This window comes from Terrapene carolina, unplaced genomic scaffold (genome assembly GCF_002925995.2).
Source record: "Terrapene carolina triunguis isolate 2854851 unplaced genomic scaffold, T_m_triunguis-2.0 Scaffold21768, whole genome shotgun sequence".
Lineage (NCBI taxonomy): Eukaryota > Metazoa > Chordata > Testudines > Emydidae > Terrapene > Terrapene triunguis.
Genome location: NW_020686119.1, coordinates 1 through 13,145, shown reverse-complemented (window position 1 = coordinate 13,145; position 13,145 = coordinate 1). Strand labels below are relative to the sequence as shown.

General features: G+C 46.4%; 1 long non-coding RNA gene and 2 other non-coding genes across 3 annotated transcripts; all 3 read left to right on the top strand.

The window, feature by feature from the left end:
- The first annotated feature begins 6,377 nt into the window (after positions 1 to 6,377).
- LOC113408679 lies at positions 6,378 to 9,322 on the top strand. Its single transcript, XR_003370348.1, has 3 exons — positions 6,378 to 6,432; positions 6,958 to 7,037; positions 9,272 to 9,322. It is a non-coding gene; the product is annotated as an uncharacterized LOC113408679 (long non-coding RNA).
- Positions 9,323 to 11,348: 2,026 nt separating this feature from the next.
- LOC113408681 lies at positions 11,349 to 11,426 on the top strand. Its single transcript, XR_003370350.1, has one exon. It is a non-coding gene; the product is annotated as a small nucleolar RNA SNORD126 (small nucleolar RNA).
- Positions 11,427 to 12,519: 1,093 nt separating this feature from the next.
- Positions 12,520 to 12,597, top strand: LOC113408680. Its single transcript, XR_003370349.1, has one exon. It is a non-coding gene; the product is annotated as a small nucleolar RNA SNORD126 (small nucleolar RNA).
- Positions 12,598 to 13,145: the final 548 nt, after the last annotated feature.

The window sequence follows — 13,145 nt, the reverse complement described above, 5'->3', positions numbered from 1 at the left end:
TTCTAGTAGTGTGAGGCCCAAAACTGGACACACTACTCCAGATGAGGCCTCACCAATGTCAAATAGAGGGGAATGATCACGTCCCTCGATCTGCTGGCAATGCCCCTACTTATACAGCCCAAAATGCCGTTAGCCTTCTCGGCAACAAGGGCACACTGTTGACTCATATCCAGCGTCTCGTCCACCATAACCCCTAGGTCCTTTTCTGCAGAACTGCTTCCTAGCCATTCGGTCCCTAGTCTGTAACAGTGCATGGGATTCTTCCGTCCTAAGTGCAGGACTCTGCACTTGTCCTTGTTGAATCTCATCAGGTTTCTTTTGGCCCAATCCTCTACTTTGTCTAGGTCCCTCTGTATCCTATCCCTACCCTCCAGCATATCTACCACTCCTCCCAGTTTAGTGTCATCTGCAAACTTGCTGAGAGTGCAGTCCATGCCATCCTCCAGATCATTAATGATAAATAAATTAATGGAGATATCCTATCTCCTAGAACTGGAAGGGACCTTGAAGGTCAATGAGTCCAGGCCCCTGCCTTCACTAGTAGGACCAAGCACTGATTTTGCCCCAGATCCCTAAGCGGCTCCCTCAAGGATTAAACTCACAACCCTGGGTTTAGCAGGCCAATGCTCAAACCACTGAGCTATCCCTCCCCCCAAATATCCCTGGGGAGCCCAGCTCTGTGTGGTTGCCCAGAAACTAAGGGACCTGTGCTGATGGTGGTTGAAGCTGGACACGCGGAATGGAGTCGAGGTGGCTGAGCTCATTCTGGTGGAGCAGTTTGTTCACATACTCCTGACCGGGGGTAGGGAGTGGGTGCTTAGACAACAGCCAGAGTCCCTAGCCGACATGGCCCAACTAATGGAGAACTATTTAGCAGCAGATACTGCCTTAACTGCCTCGCCAGAGCAGCTGCCGGAGGCTAAGGGGGCCCCACGACTCAAGGGAGAGCCCAACCAGGTGAACCGGCAGGCAGACAGGGTGGTCCCTAAAGCGCCAACCTCTAAGGGGCCCAGCCAGCTGTGACGCTGGCAGACCAGATGCCAGCTCTTGCCAAGGCTTTATGTGTCAGCTGAGCACTGACAAATTTATAGCTGGGAACCAGACCAGTTCACCTGTATGTTAGTATTGTTCCAGATAGGTATTAGACTTATAAGAATGTGTTTAGTGTTTAGAGTCTATGGAATGCTTGTAATTTTCTGCATGCATTAATTTCACTTGTAATGTCTGTATCCCATGCTATAAGGTGATATGTAAGTTTTGCTTTATAACTGTAAAAATGCTTGCTGTGAACCTGTGAACCCACTCAGGAGGAATGGTCCACTGCCCATTAAGGACTATCAAAACTAAATGGGCCACTGGGGAACATCATGATACAAAGACTAGGTTAATGGCCCTCTGTGATGAAGTGGCAATCTTCTTAATGTTTTGTATGAATACTCTGTGTGTGCCTCAGTTTCCCCTATGTGTTCCCCAAGTATCTAGGTGGTGGGACAAGCATTTGTGATTGTTGCAGAGACCTCTGGAGGGCAGGTATGACTGCCATCTAGCTCCCTGGGCTCAGACAACGGCCAGACACTCGGTATCCTGACAACTGATGGCCTGGGCTCATCCTCTGCAAGAGCCAGCCGAAGGAGTTGGAGAATAAAGAGAGAGGTGGAGGTCAGGTGACCGGTTTGCCCGAGAAAGAGACAAAGGATGGAGGAGGGGCAACTGGGCATGACTGAGGATGGGCTGCTTAAAGCTGGTCAGTCTCCTGGTTTGGCACTCAGGGGGAGAACCCAGGGCTCTGGGTCTTCCCAAGATGGACTTTGCTGAATCTTTCTACTTCCTGTGCTAACAAGAACTGTTCTACGCTGTGTTCCAGACAACTAATAAACCCTTCTGTTTTACAACGCTGGCTGAGACTCTGTGAAGTTGGGGTGCATGGCCCCTTTGGGGGGCGTGTAAGGCTTCCCCAGGTGTCTTATTCAGGTGGACTCACTGCAGGGAGCTCATGGCATGAAATCGGGGTGCTGAACGCTCCGAGGTCAGACCCAGGAGGTGCTGAAGCCAAGGAGGCTTGCCCTAGTGAGTGTGTCCTGAGGGGTTGTCACACTACAAGAGGGTCCTGTCTGAACTTCATTCAGAGCGGTACCAGAGCACTGAGCCTGTGCACCCCGTGACACCCTCTGACACTCATGAAGGTGCTATGTGCAAGAAAGCCCAGCCCGTCAGTGTGAATGCTGGAAGAAGGGGATAAAACAGGCACAGAAGAAAATTTTATATCTCTCTTTGCTGTTTATATTCTCACAGGGCTGGAGCTAGGAAACAGAAGCAGAGATCCCCAGGTTCAATCTGGATTAGCCCTAAAAGACATTCAGTGCTGACAGATTACTACAACCATGTCACCTTTTGGAACCTGTGATGAGGCGGAGTGGCCTCCCACTGAGACAGAGTGGGAGGGGTCTCACACTGGGCCAGGGTGGGGGGAGCCAAAGCCAGCTCGTCCCGCCCACCAGAAGTCAAGGGGTGGGACAGGAAGTATAAAGGGAGCACTCTGTAGCTGGAGGAGACAGATGCCTCCCGCCTGCTCCCAGAGCTGAAGCCCAAGGGGGACCCTTGCCGTGCTGAGGACTGGCCAGAATAGCGGATGCTGCCGACAGACGAAAATCCCAGAGAGTGGCTGGGGCTGCCGCTGGCTATCTACGCCAGGCTGATGGAGGACCCCCATGGAGGCAGGTACACCCCGAGGGAAGGATTGGAAGTGGCCCTGGGACAGCCGACTCCAGTCCGGCTGCGTTTGCTGCCTGAACCCCAGTCAGCGTGTTGGGGCCGGATCCCTGCTGACCCAGTGGCAGAACCCTCCACCACTGCTAGGGCCTTGGGCTGGAACCTAGTGGAGTAGGGTGGGCCTGGGTCCCCCTACCCCTTCACCCCGGGGTAGCAGTTTCCCTGCCATAGGCCAGGAGGCCTGTGTTTACCAGTCCCGCCCAAGGGCCAGAGCCTCCCGGGACTGCTGATTGCTCAGTCCCACCCGAGACATAGACAGTTGACTGGCTAATTCCCTTGCCACTTAACTTCAAATACAGAGATGTAGTGAGGCAGAGTGGCCTCCCACTGAACTAGAGTGAGAGGGGCCTCCACTAACCCACTATAGAACCATAGACTGTAACTCATTTGTGTATATATGTTGCCTGCTTTAATCTATAAATAACTCTGGTATTTCCGAGTTAATAAATCCTTAGTTGGTTTACTATAAGATTGGCTACAAGGATTATTTTTGGTGTGAGATCTGAGGTACAAATTGACCTGGGGTAAGTGACTGGTCTTTTGTGACTGAAAGCAACTTGAATCTTTTGTGATCTTTGGTGTATGGCAACCAACTATCACTAAATCCAGCTTGCCTGGATGATAAGATAGATTGGAGTCCAGGACCTCCACAGTAGCATTCTCTGGGATGCTTCCGGTTCCACGCACAGGGCCAGTTGGACGGGTGGAGCTGTGGGGTTTCAATGTGTGGATGAGATGATGGTATAGGAAAGAAGGGTTTGGGTTTGTTAAGAACTGGGGAACCTTTTGGGAAAGGAGGAGCTATGTGGGAGGGATGGGCTCCACCTGGACCAACGCAAAACTAGATTGCTGGCATGTAAGGTTGAAAAGGTTGTAGAGATTTCAGGCTAAGGGCTGGGAGAAAGCCGATGGGTTACGGAGGAGCACACAGTTTGGACAGAGGCATCCTTTACGGGAGACTCTATTAACGGGGATTCTCTATATCCTAGTAAGGAGGTGAGGATGGAAGTTGATAAAGTACAGGTAGGAACTGAAGAGAAACAGTCAAATGAAAGACTCCCATTCAATTACATCACATAATGGCAGACAGCTAAAAAGTGACAAATTTTTATAAGTGCTTGTATACAAATGCTAGAAGTCTAAATACTAAGATGGGTGAACTTGAGTGCCTGGTATTAAATGAGGTTATTGATATAATAGGCATCACAGAAACTTGGTGAAATGATAATAAATGGAACACGGTAATACCAGGATACAAAATATGTTGGAATGACAGAGTAGGTCATGCTAGTGAGGGAGTGGCACTATATGTGAAAGAAAGCAGAGTCAAATATAGTAAAAATCTTAAATGAATCAAACTGTACCATAGAATATCTATAGATAGAAATTCCGTGCTTGAATAATAAAAATATAGCAGTAGGAATATACTACCAATCACCTGACAGTGATGGTGATTGTGAAATGCTCAGAGAGATTAGAGAGGCTATAGAAATATAAAATTCAATAGTAATGGGGGATTTCAACTATCCCCATATTGACTGGGTACATGTCACCTCAGGACAGGATGCTGAGTTTAAGTTTCTAGACACCATGAATAACTGCTTCTTGGAGCAGCTAGTCCTGGAACCCACAAGAGGAGAAGCAATTCTTGATTTAGTCCAAAGTGAAGCACAAGATCTGGTCCAGGAGGTGAATATAGCTGAACCACTCGGTAATAGTGACCATAATATAATTAAATGTAACATCCTGGGGGGGCGGGAACAACACCAAAGAAACCCACCACAGTAGCATTTAACTTCAGAAAGGGAAACTACACAAAAATGACGAAGCTAGTTAAATGGAAATTAAAAGGTACAGTCACAAAAATGAAATGTCTGCAAGCTGCATGGGAACTTTTTAAAAACCTCATGATAGATGCTCAAATTAAATGTATATCCCAAATTAAAAAACACAGTAAGGGGACCAACAAAGTGCCACCATGGCTAAACAATAAAATAAAAGAAGCAGTTAGAGTCATAAAGACATCTTTTAAAAATTGGAAGTTAAATTCTACTGAGGAAAATAGAAAGGAGCATAAACTCTGGCAGGTCAACTGTAAAAGTTTAATTAGGCAGTTCAAAAAAGAAATTTAAGAGAAACTAGCCAAAGACTCAAAAACTACCAAATTTTTGAGTACATGCAAAGCAGGAAGCCTGCCAAACAATCAGTGGGGCCACTGGACGATCGAGGTGTTAAAGGAGCACTCAAGGAAGATAAGGCCATTGCAGAGAAGCTAAATCAATTCTTTGCCTCTGGCTTCACTGCAAAGTATGTGAGGGAAGTTGAAAGTCCAGACTCCAAGGTTTTATTCCCAGTTTTGGGAGGAAAAGCTAATTTAGTGGTCAGAAAAGGAGAACATGGAAGTCAGGACCTCTGGGTTATATACTGGGCTCTAGGAGGTGAGTGAGTGGGTGGTTACAATGGGAACAGGAATCACGACACCTGGGTTCTATTCTCATCTTGGCCAGTGACTCAGACAAGTCACTTGGGCCCAGATCTCACAGATATTTAGGTGCTTAATTCCTGGTGGGAGTTATATGCCTCGATACCTTTGAGGATCTGGGCCTTCATCTCTTTCTGTGCCTGTTTCTCCACCCATAAAATGGCAACAATGATACTTACCTTTGTACTACAGACAGAAAGGAAAATTCTATTGTGAAATACACCAGTTTAAACCTGGAGCAACTCCACTGAAGATAATGGGGTTATGTCAGTGTAATTGAGAGAACAGTCTGGTAGGAAACATTGTACACAAGGGATTTTATTATTTTCCTTTGCAGATTTTGCCAAGATTTCCCACATTTATATTACCCACGTTATCGACGTCCTGCATTGCAGATCCCTCCCACAGCTTTTGTTGACTCTGAATCTGGATATATATTAGGATTGTCAAAGGCATTTAAGCAAATTAGGTGCCTAACCCTATGGGAGTTAGGTGCCTAGCTACTTTTGAAATTTGGCTCTCTATTGCCAGTATCCTTCGGTATTTTCCAGTCCTGGGACTTCAGAATGAGGAAAATCCCAAATGCTATGTAAATGTGAAATATTTTTTATTGATATTACACTATTTGTAAAGGGTTTGGGGATCAAAATGACCCCAAAATTCCAGGGCTAAATTTTCAAAACCAGAAGCCTAAATTTTGATTCCTACACCCTGATTTAGCCTCCTAAATAAACTTTCAGAAATGTTGAGTAGGGTTATTCAGCACTTTTGAATATCAGCTCCATTTAGACCCTACCCTACATCAGGATTTCTGGACAGTTCCTCTAAAAACTCCAGCCTAGCTTTTAAAATTTTGACCCAAGATTGCATTCTCTAATACAGACTGAAAAATCTTTTTGAGAGATTTCACAGAAAACCACAGCTTTCCGTCACACAATTTTTCCTAAACCCAGCTCTGTAAAGGTCTGTAGCCACATGGTTTGAAGCCTCAACAGATTAATGTTTCAGCATCTCGCCTTTTTGATTCAAGGAAATGAGACTGACAGGTTTATGCTCTCAGCCAATTGCAAAGCTGCTCTCTTCTCTGTCCCACCTACCACTTCCTCTCATCTTTCTCTCTTTCATTATCACCATGCTTCCTGTACGTATCCTGTTCCTGTACTCCCAGACCAGCGTGCTTGGTAAGTGGCAAGATCTCTAGCTCTGTTTGAATCCTTTGCCATTCTGAGTTTAATTTTTGCCATCCACCCATGTGTTAGGATTAGAATAAATGTAGTTAAACTGTATGTGGTGGAGAAAGGTTTTCCCGTGGATTGAGTTTGGCCTTAGGGTTGAATTCAGAATCCATAGGCCACCCCTTTACGTAGGGCCAAAGGCAGGGGATTAGTGGGAAAGTGGTCTGTTAAAACTGTGCGATCTTCAGCGACACCCCTGAAATCCCCATTGACTTTGCAGTCCCTGGGTGAAACAGACGGCATGATTTGTCCCTGTGTTTTAATAAATTATTATGTGTCTGCAGTGTTCCTCTTCAGGTCTGCATGAAGTCACACATGCTGTAAAATGAGTTCGTTATCTCTCTCCTACTCCTCTCTTCTCCCCGCCCCTGTATGATTTGGTGACTTGTTTCAGGGCACACGGAGTGTGCTGCAGAGCTCGGAAGCTAACGCAGGAGTTCTGACGCTTAATTCTGCCCTTTAATCCAATAGATTCTACTCCCAGCTCTGGAAGGGAGAGCAAAGCCCAGAGATCCACTCCTCCTGTCGTAGGCAAACCATCATAAACAGCAGTAGGTGTTTTATGTACAGATCTGTTATTAAGAGGAAAAACCACGTGGTGGGTGAGCTGGTGAAAGTTAAACAAAGAATGTCCCTGCTGCCGAGGGAGGCTGGGTTAGCACGGTGCCTTTTGCTGTGTGTTCTAGCAGTCTCTTCAGGGGTGTGGAGTGAGCTGGCAGTGGGTTTGACTTAGTGTTCAAAAATGCTGCTGGTGGTAATGGTGAAATTGCCCACGCTGTGTGTGGCCCACGCGTTGGGGGAAAGCGTGGGAGTTGAAGGTGACTCCAGGCCTCAGTTTTGGTTTGGCTATTCTCCCCACTTTATAATTTGCGGCTGGAACTGCATGCTGCACCACTGAAGTAAATAAATGGAAGCTTAATTACAAGAGAAGAAAGTTGAGCGAGCTCTGCTGGCTTTGAAACACAGGGTGGAATTCAGAGGCTGTCCTGAGCCCAGTCTGACTCCAGTGGTAAAACTTCCATCTACTTGTATAGTGCCTTTGCCGAACCCCACGTGCCATCCAGACCCCCTTTAAAAAATGCAGTTTCATGATGGGGGTGGGTGGGCTGGGAGTCAAGACTCCTGGGTTCTACCTCAGCCCTGGGAGGGTAGTGGGGTCTAATGGTGGGTGGACTGGGAGTCAGGACTCCTGACTATTGGCTCTGATGCTGTCCCAGGGGTGACCTTGAGCAAGCCACTTTGCCCTTGCCCCTCTGTACCTCAGTTTCCTCACCTGTAGAATGTGAATAATACTTCATAGGAAGCATGTGAGGCTTGATTCATTCATGATTATAAAACACTCAAAAATCTTTGGATGGGAGTTCCTAGAAAAAGAGCACATTATCAAATATTATTGTTTTTGATCCCTTATTAGCTACTAGTGGTTGGGTACTTCATAACCTGTGAGTGATCCCAGACTGCAACTTTTACCTGATCTGTAGCACCTACTCCTTGCACCTACCACGATAAAGAGAACCAACAACTTTTATGCAGGCCAGAAAGATACCCAAGAGCCCAGTATCTATGAAGCCTCAAAGGATTTCAGATACAGAATGCAAACGCCATAGGCTGCAAGCAGCCGGGCTTTAACAGAAAGGTTCTCTGCCCTGCTCTGGGAGTTGGATCTGCAAATGAAGCAGTGGGATAAAGTCTGGAGGCTCATTCAGGGCAGTAATGGGTTCAATTAAGGATTATTCTAACACAGAAGGTTAGAGCTGCATAGAATGTGTGGCCTAACAGGCCTGTCTTCTTGGGGTTAGTGCAGGATTGTTCCCTACAGTCTGCTTTCTATCACTTTGTTCAGTCTAGTTTTAAAAGTCCCAAAGTAAATCAGGGAGAGCTGAGATTTAAAGCCTTTTGGCTGAGAGGAAGAATGAACCAGCAATTAGGGTGCTAGCCTGGGACTTGAGAGACATGGGCTTAATTTCCTGCTCTACCACAAACTTCTTGTGCGACCTTGTGCAAGTTTTAGTCTCTCTGGGCCAGATTTGTATAGGTACGTGGGCATCTAAAGATACAGATAGATGCACAGTGAGATGTTCAGAAGTGCCTAGGTGCCTAACCCCCACTGATTTCAATCTGCCTCTTTAGGTGCCCACAGACATTTAAAAAAACTGGCCCTCTGCCTCAATTCCACATCTGTAAAATGTGGATAATAGCAATGCCCTACATCACCAGGAAGAAATTGTGAGGTGCTCAGATATTTGATAATGGGAGCTCTGTTTCTGGTGCTGGGAGGAGGTGGAGTTTACTGATTAGAGAAGAGTGAATTGAGATTGACCTTCATTTGGTTCTATTCATGGCTCTGCCTCTCGCTGTGTGACCTTGGGCAAGTGATTTGCCTCAGTTTCCTCAGTTATACAGTGGAGATGATATTGACTTCACAGGGTGGATGAGGCTTAATATTTGTAAAGTACTTGGGCTGGGATTGTTAGAGGAACCTAAGGGGATAAGTATGGTGTATAATTCCCTTAGATTCTCTGAAAGCCTCTGGAGATTTTTGGAAGAAAGGAGCTAGAGAAAGACAAACCCTTATTACTGTATTAATTTTAGAGGGTGTAGCTTCTGCATTATTGGTGACTCCTAAAGTTGGGAACATCCTGCTGTGGAGGCTTTTACAATCCTGTCTCTAGTGTAACCTTTAAACACCAATTTTCTGACATAGCTATGGCAGGGTTGGATGTGGTCTGGTTGCCAGGTTTTGGTCTGTGTATCCTAAACCAATGTTTGTATCTCTTCATTTTAGACTGAAAATGGAATTGATGAGCTGGGAGGAAACAGTTGCTTTGGAGAAATGCTACGTTCCAGATATGAGGCTCAGTGAGCTGGTATGAGATTGGCTTCTTACAGAGGAACGGCGAATCCCTGCCCAGGGGGGTTAAACATTACATAACAGCAAAACTGTCAAAATCTAGGGGCAACTATAATGGGTTAGAACAGGGGGGCTAGGAGTTAGTACTCCTAGGTTCTATTCCCAACTCTGGGGGAGTGTGGACTAGTGGTTAGAGCAAGGGGAATCAAGTCTAGTTGTAGAGAAGGGGGACTGGGAGTCAGGACTTCTGGGTTCTATTTGGCTACCTCTCTTTAAGTGCTTTAGCAAGACCTAAAATTTCCAACCTGGAGAGAGGACTCCAGAGTATTCCTGTTAGGTGGTCTGGCAGGCCTAAGCCTGCCCTGATCTATCTCCCTTCCCCCAAATAGTGCAGGCTGAGGCGTGTCAAACCTTCAGCTTTGGCCTTTGTAATGTAGCAGATGTTTTTCAACTCTGACTTGATTGAAGTATCTGTTACCAGCTGTGTTGACCAATCCAACTTTCAGCTGTGACAATGGAGTGTAGTAGGAGTGACTTGTGGCTTCACATGTCTTGAGGCCTTCAGATTTTAAGTCCTCATTGTCCAGGACTGGTTCATCTCTTCCTCCTGCCACTGCAGATAAATTAATGCTTTTTGTCTGAAGCTGTTCGGTCTTTTGCTTGAGGCCTTAACAAAATTTGAGATCCTGTCTGCTCACTGTGGATGTTAAAAGGGCAATGTGATCTTTTTGTAAGCATCAGGAGGGAGTTTACCCAGATGTCCGCTAAAATATTCCCCTACCTTCTCCTGTTGCACTTTGCTCTCGCTGCCTCCCTCCACCCCAGAAGTGACTTCCTTTTACTCCTGCTGTCTTCCCCTCCATGTATAGTGTTCTCTCTTTCTGCCTAGCTATGCTCTGGTAGAACTGGGCTGTGGTGTGCTGGGAATTAGGTTTAGATGAGTCCAGTGGCAACTCTGATCTCTGGTGTAGCTGCAACAGTAGGGGAGAGGAAGAGGCTGTGTTGGTCACACTCTAGTCTTATGAATGTTTCTTTGCCTGTTTCAAATTGTGGAGAGGCTGGAGGATGAAGACTGACTCCCCACCCCCATGAAATGATCGGGGCTGAAGTGGAAAAATGAAGTACTGTAACTGAATCTTGAAAATGGTCTGTAATGAAACATCCTGGACCTGAGCCCCAAGGACAGTAGGGTAAGGGCCTCCAACTGAGTAGAGCCTTAAAGGAAAGGGACTGAGTGGTTTTATGGGCTACCTGAGCTGAGATGAAGATAATCAGCTCCTGTGCTTTCAGGGCTTGCTCTGATCTGTTAGGAAGTTGCCAGGGATGTGTTGCTAGAGGCAGGATGCTTGACTTGATGGGCCCATCCACTGTTTTATTATTAGTTGTATTACACTGTAGCCTTGAGGCCCTACTGTGCTAGGGTTTGTACAGACACTTCATTAGAGGCCATCCCTGTCCCAAAGATTTTTGTTGACTTTGTCTACTTAGGTTATAAAGGATGGAAAACAGGAAGTAGCAGCATTGCAGATGGGGAACCGAGGTACAGAGAGCTGAAGCCTGAGATTTTCAAAGGAGCCCAGTGGAGTTAGGTACCCAAATCTGAGATTTAAAAGGATTTGCTTGAGGTCACCCAGGGAGTCTGTGGCAGAGCTGAGAACTGATCCCAGATGTCCCAGTCCAGAACCGTAACCACACAACTGTCCCTGTGCTTGAGGCACTTTTTAATCCTTCACTTTCCATGGCAAGACCTATGTTCCTGTGTCTCAGACTCCAGAAATATTAGGGATAAGATCCTCGCTCTTGTGGCACAATGAGCGCTCCTTGGACAGACACTTGGTATTGGGGGAAGTGTGCTACTGTATGAGACAGCCCATAATTGGATGCATGGGGACTATCTTGAGGCTTGGTGTGGAGGGGAGACCCAGCCTACAAGAAGTTTCTTCCCAGACCAGGAGACCCCTCTGGTCTTTGCCATTGGTGATGTCGCAGCTGGGTTTGAGGGTGTGGGTGGGGTCTGCCATGATGAACTGTATGTTCAGACCATCTTTCACCTGATCCACCCTGATGCCACATGTGCCCTGAGCAGACCCCACTACATCAAAGAAGGAGAGAAGCATTAATTCCCTGTGTGGCTTCCATTTCAGGCCTGCAGTGAAATCTGGGCATTTCCCATAGTAGATGGGGTCAAGGTTTAAGGCCAGGAGGGACCATTATGGCCATCTAGTCTGACTTCCTGCATTGTGCGGGGCATAGAACGTCACCTAGTAATCCCCACTATGACTCCCTGACTCCTTCCCCTTTCTAAAACTCAGCCGTTCTCCCCGCATGGTCCTTTAAAATAGTTCCCTGCACTAGCTCTCGCCTCACAGTGTCTCCAGGTAACTTCACTGTGCCATTTCCTCATCTGTAACTGCTGTGCCCTTAGCAGCTGCTCGTATGGCCGTATTGAAAAGCCAGATCTTCGTAGGCCAGATGGAACCATTAGATTGCCTAGTCTGATCTCCAGTTTAATACCGACCAGAGAATTCAGTCTGGATTGGAAGACAGCAAGGAATGGAGAATCCACCATCCCTTGGGAGTTTGTTCAATCACCCTCACTGTTAGAAACGTGTGCGTTATTTCTAATTTGAACGTGCCTGGCTTTAACTTCCAGCCATTGGTTCTTGTTCTGCCTTTCTCCACTAGATTAAAGAGACCTATAGGACCCTGTGTTTTCTCCCCATGAAGGTACTTGTACACTGTAATCAGGTCACCTCTCTCAAGCTTCCTTTTCTTGATTTAAACTAAACAGATTGAACTTCTTAAGTCTCTCACTATCAGGCATTTTCTCCAGCCCTTGAATCACTTTTATGGTTCATTTCTGAACCCTCTCCATTTTTTTCAATATCCTTTTTAAAATCTGGACACCAGAACTGGATGTGGTATTCCAGTATCAGACTCACCAGTGCCATATACAGGGGTAAAATCACCTCCCTGCTTCTACTGGCTACTCCCATGTTTATGCATGCAGGGATTTTATCTGTCTTGCAGGGGAAGTTGGGAAGCCAGGGAGTCCATGTTGCAATGTGAGGAAGTTGGGTGAGGAAGCAGCTAAAATTCTCAACCACTTGAGGTCTCAGAGTCCTGGGTGGTGGTTTGTGTGTGGGAGGGGCAACCACATTGCCACTTTTAGGACTAGGAGGGGTCTGCTGTGATGAACCGCATGTTCAGTCCGTGTTTCACCTGATCTACCCTGATTACACACATGCCCTGAGCAGACTAATGAAACAAACACCTGCAGCTGAAGTCTGATTTGGGGGAAAACTGATGTTCTAATGGTTTCCAAGGCAACCATATGTAAAGTCCCAGACAGTGAGGGGAATAAGTAGCAGATTCAGGGGACCTCTTCAGAAACATGGATCCGGTTTCTGTGCAAATGAAGGAGGGACAGAGATACAAGGAAATGAGTTTTCCCTGTAGCTGGTAGCGTGCTCTTTTTAATTTAAAAAAAAAAAAAGTCATTACCTGGAAATAATTCCTCTTTGCTTCTGTAGGTGCAAGAACTCTGAAGACAAGATTGGCTCGTTTCGCTTCTCCCTCACCCTGGATCCCTTATAGGAATCACAGATGTAACTGCTGCAGGAAGTTCGTATCCATCCAGTTTCTTAGTGTGGTCCCAAATTAGTACCCGCAGCCAATGTCACCATCGGGGGAGGTATGGGACAAAAATAGGGTACTATGGCAGACATAGTTTGCCAGCAGTTAACAAATGTCTGGCATAAGGTACATCATGCATTCCTCATTCAGTGACAAACAGTCTCTGAACTGA